Source organism: Capricornis sumatraensis, chromosome 18 (genome assembly GCF_032405125.1).
Source record: "Capricornis sumatraensis isolate serow.1 chromosome 18, serow.2, whole genome shotgun sequence".
Classification (NCBI taxonomy): Eukaryota; Metazoa; Chordata; class Mammalia; order Artiodactyla; family Bovidae; genus Capricornis; species Capricornis sumatraensis.
The window spans coordinates 50,107,370-50,123,939 of record NC_091086.1 but is presented as its reverse complement, the minus strand read 5'-3'; the positions used below and the strand labels follow the sequence as shown (position 1 = coordinate 50,123,939).

General features: G+C 40.4%; 1 pseudogene; it reads right to left on the bottom strand.

The window, feature by feature from the left end:
* LOC138094451 (large ribosomal subunit protein eL8 pseudogene) overlaps positions 1-15,155 on the bottom strand; it is a 102,120-nt pseudogene extending 86,965 nt beyond the window's left edge.
* Between the last annotated feature and the right edge of the window lie 1,415 nt (positions 15,156-16,570).

Genomic DNA, 16,570 nt, shown 5'->3' with positions numbered 1-16,570 from the left:
CACTTTCATGCATTGGAGAAGGAAATGGCAACCCACTCCAGTGTTCTTGCCTGGAGAATCCCAGGGATGGGGGAGCCTGGTGGACTTCCGTCTATGGGGTCGCACAGAGTCAGACACAACTGAAGCGACTTAGCAGCAGCAGCAGCAGCAGCCTTTCCCTTCTCCAAAGGATCTTCCCAACACAGGATCAAACCTAGGTCTCCCGCATTGCAGGCAGATTCTTTACTAGCTGAGCCACAAGGGAAGTCCCATAAATGAAATGACCAACCTCCAAAAGTCAAATACTGAAGTGAGCCCCTTGCTTCTGATGAATGGGTGAAACTACTTAACTTTCCACTTAAGATAAATCCCACACAAAGGAACTAAAATTTAAGAACAAAAAGATCTCCCGTAGTAAAATATACAGAGGTAGAATTATTTCAGAATTGGTTATTTTTTTCTTTGCACTTTGATTTCATGATTATGTCTTTCTATTTTTTCAAGTGAGTTCTCATGTTTCTAAAAGATGACTGTTTCATTTTTAGATGTCACATTCAAATAGGACAATGTTTGCTGTAGGTAGAAATTCATTTTTTATGATAATGAGAAAAAGTTTCCTAGCATTTACCAGAGGACTTGCTCTCTGCTGCCATTGCCAAATTGATGCTGCTGTCCATACCATTGATTACCATATTACCAGGATGGGCTTAATCTAATTAGGACTTACACCTGAGTATCAAATAAGGCATTTCACTGAGGAGTAAGAACATTTTAAAATCATGTCAACATTAATAAGTATAGGGGAGAGAAGGGATTATTAGTATATCCAACTTTAGAAATTCCCTTTGAAGACTGTCTTCTATAAGCCCTTACAATATTAATAATTGTAAAAGTTCAAAAATAGCTATGGCGGAAATCTGTATCTAGTATCGTCTGTGGGCCTATCATTGCCATTGGTGGTTGCCAGAAGTAGGGGATGGGGGGTTCACATATTGGGTAACTGAGGAGACTGGTCAGCTACAGACCACAGAGTCGCAAAGAGTCGGGCACGACTGAGCACAGTACAGAAGCAGCAGCAGCGAGTGTGTGTGTGTATACTGAAACATACATTTTAGAAAGACTAAGCAACATTCCCAGAGACATAAAACCCACACATGGAAATCTGTCAGTCCTTAGAAACAGCGTCTCTATCTGCCAGTACAGCTTCCTATATATGTTTAAGCATAAACATGTAAATACAGAAATGAGTAGTAACACACGTTTATTTTAATGTATTTCAATATATCACTTATTTATTGCATATCAAATTTTTTAAAGCCTGGAACCATCCACCTTGCATCTGTACATGCAAAAACACCAAATGTCAATGTATGATGTTTTTAATTAAAACAAGAATGAGGTTTACACTAGATGTGCATAAACTCTGGAGGTTTTGTCCTAATGTTGACACTGACTACAGGCTTTGAAATGCTTCCTATCATGATGTGCCATCCTTCACTTGATCTTATGAAGGGAAGTTTTACTAGACTAGAAAAATTATGAATGATTAAATATTGGTGTACTCATTTGTCCAGCCTCATTTTTTCCTTGCAGTAAATATATGTGATGAAAGATCTTCAAAAGAAATGCCTAGAGGAGGGGAAAGGAGATGTATTACTGATTCTTAGCAATTTAATTACAAATGTGTTTCTGGAAGAGGGTGTTGTCTTCTTTTTGCCTTCATCAGTGGTTAGAATTTCTCATTTCAGGTTACAAAAATAATGTTATTTTGTTTAAAAGAAAAAAAAGCCACCACCTGATTCTTTTTGCTTCATCTTAAAATAAGTTAAAGGACTTCTTGGATTTTATTTTTATTTTGCTAGTTAAAGCATTACCACCCTTCTCCCCATATGAGGAGAGCAGCTCATATGTTCACCTAATTAAATTATTGATATTATATATTAAGGGGGGAGAAATTAAAAGACTTCTTAACTTACCAGAGAATAGCACAAAATAAAATAAACACAAGATGTTTTCTTCTGAGTGTCAACTTTGCTTTTCCAACTACTAAACTCCTTTCTAGCTTACTCTGGTCTCAATAACATTTAAAAGGAAAACTCCCCTTGGTTTCTTAGGTGTGATTTATAACAAACATTAAGTTTAAAATTAGTTTTTTTGTTGGAATTTCTCTGAGTCAAGTCCCCTTTGGATATTACCACCCTCACTTGAACCGGCATGTTCTGTAGCAGAAGAGTTATAGCTCAAAGGACAACATTCATTATGGAAAAGTTAAGAAGGACTGGGGAAATCAAAGAGGTGGCAAGAACAAAATTCTGATTTAATTTGTTCAGCCAATTTCTGAAAGGACTGAGTTCTCCTGTCTCTACCACAAAATGCAATTTACTTCACAAAAAAATAAAGAACATCATCCTTTCACAATCACATGCATACTTCATTCTCCTTCGGAGGAAGTGAACAGGCTGCCCTAGAGAACTTAATTCAGGAGCTTTCACATTCTTTTCAATGGTAGATTTTAGAAGCTAGCTCAATATAAAATTAAGGTATGAATAAAGCTAAAGAATGACATAAATACAATTATCAGGAGGAATTGCCCCTATATCATTAAACCTAAGACATTAATTTTTAGAGCAGCAGATTGATTAGGCTTTATTTTGTCTTGTTGAGAAATAGATGAGTGAACATTAATTAAAGAAGCATTTAACCATCATCATTCCTCTTTAAAGACTTTACGAAAAACTAATTCTAATGAAAATTTACACAAAATTTATACAAAATTTCATCATAGAATAATGAGTGGAATAAGATCAAAACCATATGGTTTAAACTAGGATGGGGAAGATCCCCTGGATATGAGTTTGCACAAGCTCCGGGAGTTGGTGATGGTCAGGGAAGCCTGTCATTGCTGAAGTCCATGGGGTGTCAAAGAGTTGGACATGACTGAGCGACTGAACTGAACTGAACTGAGGGTGGGGAAGATCTCCTGGAGGAGGGAATGACAACCTACTTCAGTATTCTTGCCTGAAAAACCCCATAGACAGTGAAACCTAGTGGGCAACTGTCCATAGGTCGCAAAGAGTAGTACAGATCTGAGCGACTGCACACACACACACACAGAAATTTACTTTCTTGCAGTTCTTGGATACTACAAGTTCAAGTTTCTGGCCAATTTGGTTTCTGGTAAGAACTCTCTTCCTGACTTATGGACAGGGATGGAGTAGGGTAAGGCTGGGAGGAGGAACTTTCTGGTCTCTTCTCGCTTATCTACCTATGTTCATAGTAATATTATTCACAATGCCCAAAATGTGGGAACACCCACATGCCCATCAGTAGATGAATCGGTAGACAAACCAGAAAGGAATATTATTCAGCCTCAAAAAAGGAAGGAAATTCTGACACATGCTACAACATGGATGTATCATATTTATGCTAAAAAAATACTGCTGAGTGAAATAAGCCACAGAAGTACAAATATTGTGCAGTTCTACTTATATGAATTACCTGGAGTAGTCAAATTTATAGAAAAAAAAAGCAGAATTGGGTGAAAATAGAATGGAGAGCAGTTTCATGGGTACAGTGTTTCAATTTGGGAATATAAAAATTTCTGGAAAAAAAACTGGATAGTGGTGATAACTGCACAGCAAGGTAAATGTAATAATGTCACTGAAATGTACACTTAAAAATGGTTAAAATGGTAAATCTTATGAACCCCATGAACAGTATGAAAAGGCAAAATGATAGGATACCAAAAGAGGAACTCCCCAGGTCATTAGGTGACCAATTGCTACTGGAGATCAGTGGAGAAATAACTCCAGAAAGAACAAAGGGATGGAGCCAAACCAAAAACAATACCCTGTTGTGGATGTGACTGGTGATAGAAGCAAGATCTGATGCTGTAAAGAGCAATATTGCATAGGAACCTGGAATGTCAGGTCCATGAATCAAGGCAAATTGGAAGTGGTCAAACAAGAGATGGCAAGGGTGAACGTCGACATTCTAGGAATCAGCTAACTAAAATGGACTGGAATGGGTGAAGTTAACTCAGATGACCGTTACGTCTACTACTGTGGGCAGGAATCCCTCAGAAGAAATGGAGTAGCCATCATGGTCAACAAAAGAGTCCAAAATGCAGTACTTGGATGCAATTTCAAAAACGACAGAATGATCTCTGTTCGTCTCTAAGGCAAACCATTCAATATCACAGTTATCCAAGGCTATGCCTGAAACAGTAACGCTGAAGAAGCTGAATTTGAATGGTTTTATGAAGACCTACAAGACCTTTTAGAACTAACACCCAAAAAAGATGCCCTTTTCATTATAGGGGACTGGAATGCAAAAGTAGGAAGTCAAGAAACACCTGGAGTAACAGGCAAATTAGGCCTTGGAGTAGAGAATGAAGCAAGGCAAAGGCTAATAGAGTTTTGCCAAGAAAATGCACTGGTCAGAGCAAACACCCTCTTCCAACAACACAAGAGAAGACTCTACACATGGACATCACCAGATGGTCAACACCAAAATCTGATAGATTATATTCTATGCAGCCAAAGATGGAGAAGCTCTATACAGTCAACAAAAACAAGAACAGGAGCTGACTGGCTCAGATCATGAACTCCTTATTGCTAAATTCAGACTTAAATTGAAAAAGCAGGGAAAACCGCTAGACCATTCAGGTATGACCTAAATCAAATCCCTTATGATTATACAGTGGAAGTGAGTAATAGATTTAAGGGCCTAGATCTGATAGAGTGCCTGATGACTATGGAATGAGGTTCGTGACATTGTACAGGAGACAGGGATCAAGACCATCCCCAGGGAAAAGAAATGCAAAAAAACCAAAATGGCTGTCTGAGGAGGCCTTACAAATAGCTGTGAAAAGAAGAGAGGTGAAAAGCAAAGGAGAAAAGGAAAGATATAAGCATCTGAATGCAGAATTCCAAAGAATAGCAAGAAGAGATAAGAAAGCCTTCTTCAGTAATCAATGCAAAGAAATCGAGGAAAACAACAGAATGGGAAAGACTAGAGATCTCTTCAAGAAAATTAGAGATACCAAGGGAACATTTCATGCAAAGATGGGCTCAATAAAGGACAGAAATGGTATGGACCAAGCAGAAGATATTAAGAAGAGGTGGCAAGAATTACACAGAAGAACTGTACAAAAAAGATCATCATGACCCAGATAATCATGATGATGTGATCACTAATCTAGAGCCAGACATCTTGGAAAGTGAAGTCAAGTGGGCCTTAGAAAGCATCACTACGAACAAAGCTAGTGGCGGTGATGGAATTCCAGTTGAGCTGTTTCAAATCCTGAAAGATGATGCTGTGAAAGTGTTGTGCTCAATATGCCAGCAAATTTGGAAAACTCAGCAGTGGCCACAGGACTGGAAAAGGTCAGTTTTCATTCCAATTCCAAAGAAAGGCAATGCCAAAGAGTACTCAAACTACCACACAATTGCACTCATCTGACATGCTAGTAAAGTAATGCTCAAAATTCTCCAAGCCAGGCTTCAGCAATATGTGAACCGTGAACTCCCTGATGTTCAAGCTAGTTTTAGAAAAGGCAGAGGAACCAGAGATCAAATTGCCAACATCCGCTGGATCATGGAAAAAGCAGGAGAGTTCCAGAAAAACATCTATTTCTGCTTTATTGACTATGCCAAAGCCTTTGACTGTGTGGATCACAATCAACTGTGGAACATTCTGAAAGAGATGGGTGTACCAGACCACCTAACCTGCCTCTTGAGAAATCTGTATACAGGTCAGGAAGTAACAGTTAGAACTGGACATGGAACAACAGACTGGTTCCAAATAGGAAAAGGAGTACATCAATGCTGTGTATTGTCACCCTGCTTATTTAACTTCTATGCCGAGTACATCATGAGAAACGCTGGACTGGAAGAAACACAAGCTGGAATCAAGATTGCCGGGAGAAATATCAAGAACCTCAGATATGCAGATGACACCACCCTTGTGGCAGAAAGTGAAGAGGAGTTAAAAAAGCCTCTTGATTAAAGTGAAAGAGGAGAGTGAAAAAGCTGGCTTAAAGCTCAACATTCAGAAAACGAAGATCATGGCATCCAGTCCCATCACTTCATGGGAAATAAATGGGGAAACATTGGAAACAGTGTCAGACGTTATTTTTTGGGCTCCAAAATCACTGCAGATGGTGACTGCAGCCAAGAAATTAAAAGACACTTACTCCTTGGAAGAAAAGTATGACCAATCTAGATAGTATATTCAAAAGCAGATACATTACTTTGCAGACTAAGGTCCGCCCAGTCAAGGCTATGGTTTTTCCTGTGGTCATGTATGGATGTGAGAGTTGGACTTTGAAGAAGGCTGAGCGCCGAAGGATTGATGCTTTTGAACTGAGGTGTTGGAGAAGACTCTTGAGAGTCCCTTGGACTGCAAGGAGATCCAACCAGTCCATTCTGAAGGAGATCCACCCTGGGATTTCTTTGGAAGGAATGATGCTAAAGCTGAAACTCCAGTACTTTGGCCACCTCATGCGAAGAGTTGACTCATTGGAAAAGACTCTGATGCTGGGAGGGATTGGGGGCAGGAGGAGAAGGGGACGACCGAGGATGAGATGGCTGGATGGCATCACGGACTCGATGGACGTGAGTCTGAGTGGACTCCGGGAGATGGTGATAAACAGGGAGGCCTGGCGTGCTGCCATGGGGGGTCACAAAGAGCCTGAACTGAACTGAACTGATGTATATTTTACCGTATTAAAAATTATTTGAAAAGTGTGTTGCTAAATGAATTCAAACAATACAAAAATACACGAAGCAAGTATATCTCAATATTTATATGTAAATCTTTAATTCATTTGCCTTTATTTTGGTGTTAGGAATGAAGTGGGGTATATATTAGGTATTGTTGCTGTTGTTTAGTCACCCAGCCATGTCTGACTCTTTTGCAACCCCTTGGATTGGCATTATCGAGGCAAGAATACTGGAGTGGGCTATCATTTCCTTTCTTCAAGGCATCTTCCTGACCCAGGAACTTGCATCTCCTGCATTGTGCACAGATACTTTACCACTCAGCCACATGGGAAGTCCAGGAATGAAGTGGATCCAGCCATAAAAAAATAAAAGATAAAAACTATATGGGAGATATTACTACTAAACTATATGGAGAGGTATTACTGCTGATCCAGTAGACATAGGCCTTGAGGGTTTCATTTGTTGTTTCTTTGTTTTCCTTATCCATGTAGTAGTTGTACTTATGGGTATGTACACATACAGTCACCCCTAGGTGTCTTAGAATTAGTGATATCTGACTGATAGGTTTGAAGAATTGAGACTGACTGGTCCAGGGCTAGAATTTGTATAACATGGCTTATAACCATTTGCTAGTTGACTCTAAGCATGTTTTCAATACTTAAAATAACTAGAAATCAGTTAAATCTAAAGAAATAGACAATCACTTTTTCTTCATAAATACCTCAATCTGACTAGGAAAGAGGATCATAAAACTGTCAAGAATTGCTCTTCCTGTAATCACACAAAGATCTCTCTCCTTCAAAGGTCTACTGAGATATTTTTAGTTTTTGCACCTCACTGCACACCTATATCTCACCTCACCTACAACTTCTTCTTGAGAAGAAAACTTGACTAAAGAAAAGAAATCCTGAACCATAGGAAGGTAGGACTTGAGACAATACTTAGGAAAGAAATTATTTCCTTTGAGTTTCAGTGTTTAATAAAGAGAAAAAGAGAGAGAGCCGCCCCCCAACCCCTCGCCAGCTTCATTATGTCTAATTTGCATAATCAGAGTTGAATTAAATTTTCTTTTCAGACATAATGGATACAGGGCGCAAAGTTTACAAGACCACTTTACATTGCTTGAGTAGTGGGATAAGGTTGAGGGTGAGAGAAATAGGAGGATTCTACTAGCAAAAATATGGAGCTAGAGTCCGAAGCCAGAATTGCATTCATTTTGCTATCAGAAGTGCAAGGCAGAAATTTAAGTTCAAGAACTGCTGATTCAAAACCACTCTAATCTTTGCCACTGCCCATATCTAAATTGTTTAGACTGTTCTGTTTCCCTGTGGTGATTTGCCTTAAGATCCATTATAAGAAAACTGTTTATCAAAGAAATATAAATGCAGTACTATCTCACCTACAGTAAAACATAAAAAAACACTGAACACATAGAAACAGAGAGTAGAATGATGGCTTCCCAGGAGTGAGGGCTTGGAAGAATAGGGAGATATAGGTCAATTCAATTTACTTCCCAGGTGGCTCAGTGGGTTAAGAATCGGCCTGCAACGCAGGAGACACAAGTAGATACAACTTCATGCTCAGGAAGATCCCCTGGAGGAGGGTTAGCAATAAGAGGAAATTCAGTTTAATCTGTAGAGAGAAGCTAGGTCCTGAAGTGAATATGCCAGTGACGGAGGCTTCTAAAATGTGAGGGAAGCAGCCTGCATTAAATGTCCTTAATTAGGGGATGAAAGGAAAATGCAGGGCAATGATTTAAACTTGAGAAGGAGTGTTGTACCTCAGCATTTATAAGAGAGCCTTGAGGAAGATAAAGTTAAAGGTAAAGTGAAAAAAGTTTGGAATGTACATTTGATACCAAAGCATCAGAATGAACTTATTCTACACAAGCTTTCACCTGTATACTTTTGAGTTTTAGGAAAGGGAAATAGGTTCTATGCTGTTAAAATCTGCCAAACACAAGAAATCAAATTTTAGTTTGAAATATCATAAAACCTAAGAATTTTTTAAATCCTAAGGTTTAGGAACAGCCTTTGCTGTATTTTCACCCAGTGCCAGACCCTCTAGATTCCAACTTTAGCCCTTTTCTCATCTTCCTCCTCAGAAAAGCTGGAGAAATCCTTCAAGATTTTCAGTGGTTTAAATTATTTTAATCAATACTTATAGGCTGATAAAATGCAACTTTGTTGGCAGTTTTCCCCTTTCTGCACAATTTCCCTTGGCAATTCCAATCATCTCAAATCCGTCGGAGGCTCAGGTGGTACAGAATCTGCCTGCAATCCAAAAGACCTGGTTTTGATTTCCTTCACTAGTTTCCAGAACACTCCCATCACCTGACTTCCCTCTGTCCTTTCAATTTACTCCTCAGTCATCTCCCAACTATATATTATGAAGGTTGTGCTTAGTCGCTCAGTCATGTCTGACTCTTTGCAACTCCAGGGACTGTAGCCCCTATCTCCTTGGGGATTCTCCAGGCAAGAATACTAGAGTGGGTTGCCATGCCCTCCTCCAGGGGATCTTCTGAACACAGGGATGGAATTCAGGTCTCCCACATGGAAGGTGGATTCTTTACCATCTGAGCCACGAGGGAAAATTATGAGGGTAAATGAGAGAAAAAGCAAAAATTATTTTACTCCAGAAAAAGAATTCTGGAATACTCTTTATCCTCTAAGCACTCCTGTTTGGTGTGCACTGACTTAGTCTTCTCTTTGCATTTATTTTCTTGATGATCTTATACAACCCTAGTCACTTTCAGTTTTGATCTCCCATCAGACCTCTACAGGAATTTCAGACTAATACATGTGTGAGCCTATTAGCTTTTTTTTTTTTTTTAACGTTTCTAATTAGACTATCAAAATTTGGCATTTCCAAAACTGATATTCTGACCTCCTTGACTCCAAATCTGTTCCAATTGCTGTTTTCTTCACCTCAGCTGATGGCAGCTCTCCTCCTGGTAGACTAAAATATCTCTGAGGAGGCATTTGTTAAGACCTCTTTCTTTCTCTCTGGTGGCTCAAACGGTAACATATCTGCCTTGCACTGTGGGAGACTCGGATTCAATACCTGGGTCTGTAAGATCCTCTGAAGAAGGGAATGGATACCCACCCCCAGTATTCTTGCTTGGAGAATTCCATGGCTAGAGGAGCCTTGTGGACTACAGTCCATGGAGTAGCAGAGTTGGATACGGCTGAATGGCTAATACCAACTACAGCTAAACCAGTTTTCTTAGACACTCACCAGTTACCACTTTCAGTCACTGTGTAATACCACCTGCCACACATACCTATATAAACACAACCAGAGGTCATCTCCCAATTATATATGAGGGTAAATGTACCCTCATAATATAAATGTACCCTCATAATATAAATGTACCCTTATAACTTACTTTTTCTTTTATCTCCAGCAATTAACACTACTGCTAAGTCATTTCAGTCGTGTCTGACTCTGTGCAACCCCATAGACAGCAGCCCACCAGGCTCCCCCATCCCTGGGATTCTCCAGGCAAGAACATTGAAGTGGGTTGCCATTTCCATCTCCAATGCATGAAAGTGAAAAGTGAAAGTGAAGTTGCTCAGTCGTGTCTGACCCTCAGTGACCCCATGGACTGCAGCCCAGCAGGCTCCTCCGTCCATGGGATTTTCCAGGCAAGAGTACTGGAGTGGGGTGCCATTGTCTTCAAGCTTGTAACAGAAGTCCATTAAATGGTGAAGTATTAAATGTATAAAAGAGGAGAAATTGAGTAAGGTGGTCCCATACAATGACTAAGTAGTGATGGGAATAAGGTGAAGCCTAGATCTAGGGAAATAACTCACATGAGAAAGGCTCTGAAGGAGTTTAGGGGGACAGAACCCAGGCATGTACGAAAGGACAACCATGGGAAGACTCAGTGAGAGAGCGCCATCTGTAGGCCAAGGAGAGAGACCTGGAGAAGACCCTTCCTGTATAGCACTCGGTGGAAACCAACCAACTTTGATCTTGGACTTCTAGCCTCCAGAATTGTGAGAAAACAAATTTATGTTGTTTAAGCCATACAGTCTGTGGTATTATGTTAGATTAGCCCTAGCAGACTATTGCAGGTTTTAGCAGGTGATGTCATTATATGCCAAAATCAGTATGTGGCAGTTAGTATGTCCAGAGGAAAAAATTACCTCTATAAAATTAAAAAAAAAAATGACTGGTCTTCTACTCGAAGAGTAGACTAGAGCTCAGTTGTAAGCCTGTATATATAATCTGAGAAAGGAAAAGCTATTTGATGTGAAGTTGCTGTTTTTCCATCAAGATTTAAATGCAATTATAATAAAACCATGTTTGCTTGCAGTAGAGTTAGATGTTTAAACAAGTCGATAAATTTTTGGAAACACAGGAAGGAAAGATGTTTTGTTTACTTTTATTTCCACATTAATTTCAGTACTGACAGAGAGTGACAAAGCGATGGCCTCAGAGACCACTAAAACCATTTCATTCACAAAATGGGTGTTTTATGAGTAAGCACTCTGTAGACTGCTCCTCTGTCAGGAGGACTGCTCAGGGCTCAGCAGATGGTCACTGGAGTTTGAATGCATCTGTTCACTCTCGCTCCTCTTGTCAGTACAGAATCCACTAAAGATAAAGTCTTTCACATAATAATGTTATCTGCCTACAAAGACTGTGTTATGTCTGGCAAGGACCAGGAAGTTGGATAATTTTGATGAGTGCGATTAAAATAGAATCAAGGTGTGAAAATGTTTTGATGGCATGAAAGTGAAACTGAAAGTGAAGTCGCTCAGTCATGCCTGACTCTTTGTGACCCCATGGATAGTAGCCTGCACCAAGCTCCTCTGTCCATGGGATTTTCAAGGCAAGAGTACTGGAGTGGGTTGCCATTTCCTTCTCCAGGGAATCTTCCCAACCCAAGGATCGAACCCAGGACTCTCACATTGGAGACAGATGCTTTACCGTCTGGGCCACCAGGGAAGTCAAGTTTGATGGCATAGTAGAGGCTATATCCTACAAAACAGAGTAGCAAGTGCAGTGTCATGAACTGACTGATGTTTGAGCTCTTAAAGTAACTCACAAATTAGAACACAACTGCAGAAATGAAATGAGTTTCAATTTCAAGAAGTTATAAGTAACCCAAACCCTGAAAAAACTTAATTTTCTAATATATGGTTTTTTTTTTTTTTTTTCATACAAAGAGCAATCACACTGAAAATATTAAGCACCTGCTTGGCTCATACAAAGTAGTTAGTTCTGAGGGCTGGCAACAGTAGAAATAGTATTTCTGCCTTTTAGAGCTATAAAAAGCTTTAAAACAAAAGACATACCAAAGTGTAAGAATAATGGAAGGGAAGCACTTGTAAATTACACCTGAGTGGTCCACCCAGTCAGGTGTAAAGATGGTCAGCTAAAAAGTCACATGGAGAAGAAAACAGGTGAACTCTGAGGGACTGGTTGAGACAGGGATGTAGGAAATAGGCATCATTCATAGTGCAAGTATTATTAAAAGAAGGATGCAGTCAGAATTCTAGGGGTGAATTCAGTTATACTGGCTACAGTAGTCTAGTGGCTTTCAATCCTTTTTAAGACATTGACTACAATATATTTTACTACATTTCATCTTGTTTTAATTTCAGATTTACAGATAAGTTGCTTCATGCTTTTCTCACACTCATCAGTTATCAGATATTGACAGTTATCCTCTTTTACTTTAACATTCTTTATCTCTTGCACTCTCTGAGAGTATGAGGCCCTCCCCTGACCTGCCTCTGTGATTCTCTAGTGTTTTAATGCCTGGTACTACAGGATAGCCCAGACAAGCATATCACTTTCTCTGGCTCAGCCCTATTATTAGCTACACTCCTTGTTCCTTTTTTATTTGCAACAGTTCTTAGACAATAAAACTGGACACTGAGTATATTCATAGCTTCTACGCCTTACCAGTGAACAGAACTTGAACATATGCATATTTCTGTATCTACTGCAAAGAGCTGACTCATTGGAAAAGACCCTGATGCTGGGAAAGATTGAGGGCAGGAGGAGAAGGGGTTGACAGAGGATAAGATGGTTGGATGGCATCACTGACTCAATGGACATGAGTTTGAGCAAGCTTTGGGAGATGGTGAAGGACAGGGAAGTCTGGCATGATGGAGTCCATGGGGTCTCAAAGAGTCAGACGTGACTCAGCAACTGAACAACAACACAGCTAACATTAGGATATCTTCTAGATATATTTTTCTTTTTAACATTTTTAACTCCCTTCCAAACCAGTGAGAAATCTGGCCCTCATTATACATTTGCTTTAACTCAGCAAACAGAATACAGTTTGAAAATTGGTAACATACTACTAAACAACAAATAAAAAGGACCTACAAACAAGAGTTCAATATTTGTTTACTGTCTTTTTATATTTTGGTAGTAAAATTTAATTAGAGGGAAATGAACCAAGCTTAAATGTATAATTTATTGAGTTTTGATAAATGCATATACTAAAACAATATTTCCATCATCTCATAAAGTTAACATTTGGCTATTTTTCATCAATACTTTCACCTTTTTTTTTCTTGTTCTATTTTTAATTTTTTTTAAAATTTCAATTTATTTATTTTAATTGGAGGCTAATTACTTTACAACATTGTATCGGTTCTGCCACACATCAACATGAATCAGCTACGGGTGTACACGTGTTCCCCATCCTGAACCCCCCTCCCACCTCCTTCCCGGTACCATCCCTCTGGGTCATCCCAGTGCTGTTATAATTTTTTTCCATCATGGATTGGTTTTCCCTGTTTTAGAATATATTACAAATGGAATCATATAGCATTTGGAATCATACAGCATTTCAAGAAATCATAATTTCTTGAATTGGACTCGTTTGTCAACATATTTGCAAGAGGCATCTATTTTTATATGTGTTAGTAGTTTATTATTACTGATGAGCATTATTTTTGTGATATGAATTTACCACAGAATATTTATGTATTTTCCTTTGAACAGACAGCAGAGCCATTTCACATTTTTCACTCTTCTATAGAGCAGCTCTAGATATTCTTGTGTCAGACTATTTGTAGACATGGAATTTCAGTGATCTTGGTAGGTAGAATTTCAGGGACAGGTATATACCTTTATATATACCTTTATAATAGGCAACCAAACTTTTTTTTTTTTTTTTTGGTAATAGAATGTGTATTATTTACAGTCTTATCAGCACGTATGAGAGAACTAGTTGTTAGAAATAATTACCTTTAAGACTTTTAAATTTTAGCCGTGTGTGTGTGTGTGTGTGTGTGTGTGTTAGGAATCCTGACCAACATTTGCTGTTAACAGACTTTTAAATTTTAGCCTTTCTAGTGTGTGCGTGTGTGTCTGTATTTGACTTTAAAGTTTTCCTTATGAATAATGTTGAACTTTTCTCTCATCTTATTTCACAGTTTACATATTTCTTTGTGAACTATCCAAGGTTTTTGCCCATTTCTTAGACTGCCCTTTTATTGTTGAGTTTTAAGAGTACTGTACATATTTTTATACAGGATTGTTGTCAGTTAAATATTTTGCTTTTACTTATTGCTTTGGCAGCTCACTGTACTTCTTTAATCTATACATTTGTGCTTTTCACCAAATTCTAAGAATTACTGGTGTTAAATTACCAACAGTGCTTCTATCCTTCTTTCAGTCCTCTCATTCTGCATTTGAATGACATGCATGTTAGACCATTTTTGATATCATCACAAAGGTCATGGAATCTCTGTTATTTCTCTATTTCATTTTTTACTCCTGTGCTTGATTTTCAGATTAGGTCATGGCTTTTGACCTTTTTTCAGGCTCAGGGATTATTTATTCCCTGACCAGCTCCTAACTGTATTGTCCTAATCTAGTGAATCATGTTTGAGCTTTTCACTTCTACCATGCTCCTTTTAAAAATAGACTTTATATTAAATGTTTTTAGTTGCTCTAAAAACAAAAAGAACTTCAACTAGTAAAGAAAAAAAAAAAAAAAAAAGAAAGTCCCTCCTCCAGGGCCTGGGTCATATTCTAGGAGGTTTCAGGTCCTAGGCTAGGGCTGGAAACCAGGTCTCTTCACCCAGGTGGAAGGAGGTGGCTAAATTTTGTCCACCTGCTTCAGGCCGGTCTTGCCTAGGCTGGAGGTGGAAACTATAGAGCTTGCAATTGCCAGCTGGTAACACCTGACTTTGATGGATCAATAGATTGCTGTTGAAAAATCCTCTACTCCAGAATCCAGTCAGACTCTGGAACCTTCTAGGTGGTACTTACTATTAATATTTTAACACCTCAAGTAGGAAGCAGAGGACTAAAAACAATGATAAGTCCAAGGAGAGGACCCTTGAAGATGATGAAGAGGAGAAAAGGTTCATGAATAGGAAAGACCAGCTGTACTAGGAGCATATACTCACCTTGTGTCATCTCTGTTCTCAGAAGCCTACTGCATCCGCTCAGCACCAGCAGGGGTACCATTTTCCAGACCAACTTTGCTCACGAGACGCTGGCTAAGAACAAAGTGAGGTGGGTTCAGACAGGGCTGGGGGCGGGGGGTGGTTGTCCTGATTTGCTCGGGTTCCTTGTCCCACAGCAGGTCAGTTTTACCACCTGGTTAAAGTCTACCTGCAACATGGAGCCGGGGCTTTCGGGTGGCTCAGGTGGCCTTGATGTACCGAAGGCAGGTTACAAGCACTGACACATTTGAGAGAAACTTCAAGCGGCTGCAGATGATCTGAATATCGAAGGCAAGGTCAGGATTCCAGTTTCCTTGGGGGCTTTTATGGAAATGCCCCTCCATCTCGGGGATGACGGGAAAAGGAGTCAGCCCTTGTTGCTGGACGGGCCGTGCTGGGAAGACCCTGCGGACCAAGGCAATAGCTCCCTAATCACGGGTGCTGTTCCTGCAAGGAGCCGCCTGGAGTCCATGGAACGAGGCCTCTGCCCAGCGCCCCGCAACAAGTGCACCGCGGAGATCCACGCTGGGAGCAAGAAGCTGCTTCTCCAGGTCCGAGGAGGGCAGATGCTCAACTACCTCCTGGTGGAGATGGATGGACTGGGTATAACCAACCAATCGTCCTGGTGTCCACCCACGAGCTAACACGTTAGAGTCTGTCCTGCTGAAGCCCGAGCCCGGCACTGAGGCGCGCTCCCGCGGGTCTGGGAGGAGCCGCCAGTCACGCCGCGTGGGACGCGCGGGCAGGTCCAGTTCCCCGCGTCCCGCGTGGAGCACATCACCGCCTCCAACGCACTGAGAGTGAGCTTCTCTCCAGCGAAAGGCGGAAGGTGGCTGTGTTTCTGAGTCAAGCAGTGCTTCTGTCTGCAGGTGGCTGGAACACAAGGAGCCAGTGAGGACGGTCTCCATCACACCAGGGACAAACGCTCGCAGACTAGACTGCTTAGATGCTTCCCGAGAAACTAGCACCTCTTACCATGAACCGCTTTTGGAGATGTGCATGGCTCCAGGGTGGCCGCTCCCCTCTGGACACGGTCTCTCTCAGTAAAGTCAGTTTCAGGGATGGACTACCCACAACTACTACTGCAGAACTTGCCGTGGCGGGGGCTGGGGGCGGGGGGTGGTTGTCCTGATTTGCTCGGGTTCCTTGTCCCGCAGCAGGTCAGTTTTAGCACCTAAAAGCCTCCAGGACTCACTGCCCTCGAGAGATTCACAGGTGATAAATGCGAGGAACCATGGGGCCTTTCTTCTCCTAGCTGTGGTCTGAGAGTTTGGTTCCAGCGAGCCCTCATCCTAATCTGTTCTGGGTCCCAGGATTCGGGAAGGGGCTGAAATAGTTTCTTGGTACTTAGGACGTGATCCTTTCATTGGGCTTAGTGTAAATACATCATTTTATAATCTTAAATTTAGATGTAGATGTATTGTGTTAAAATAAGAA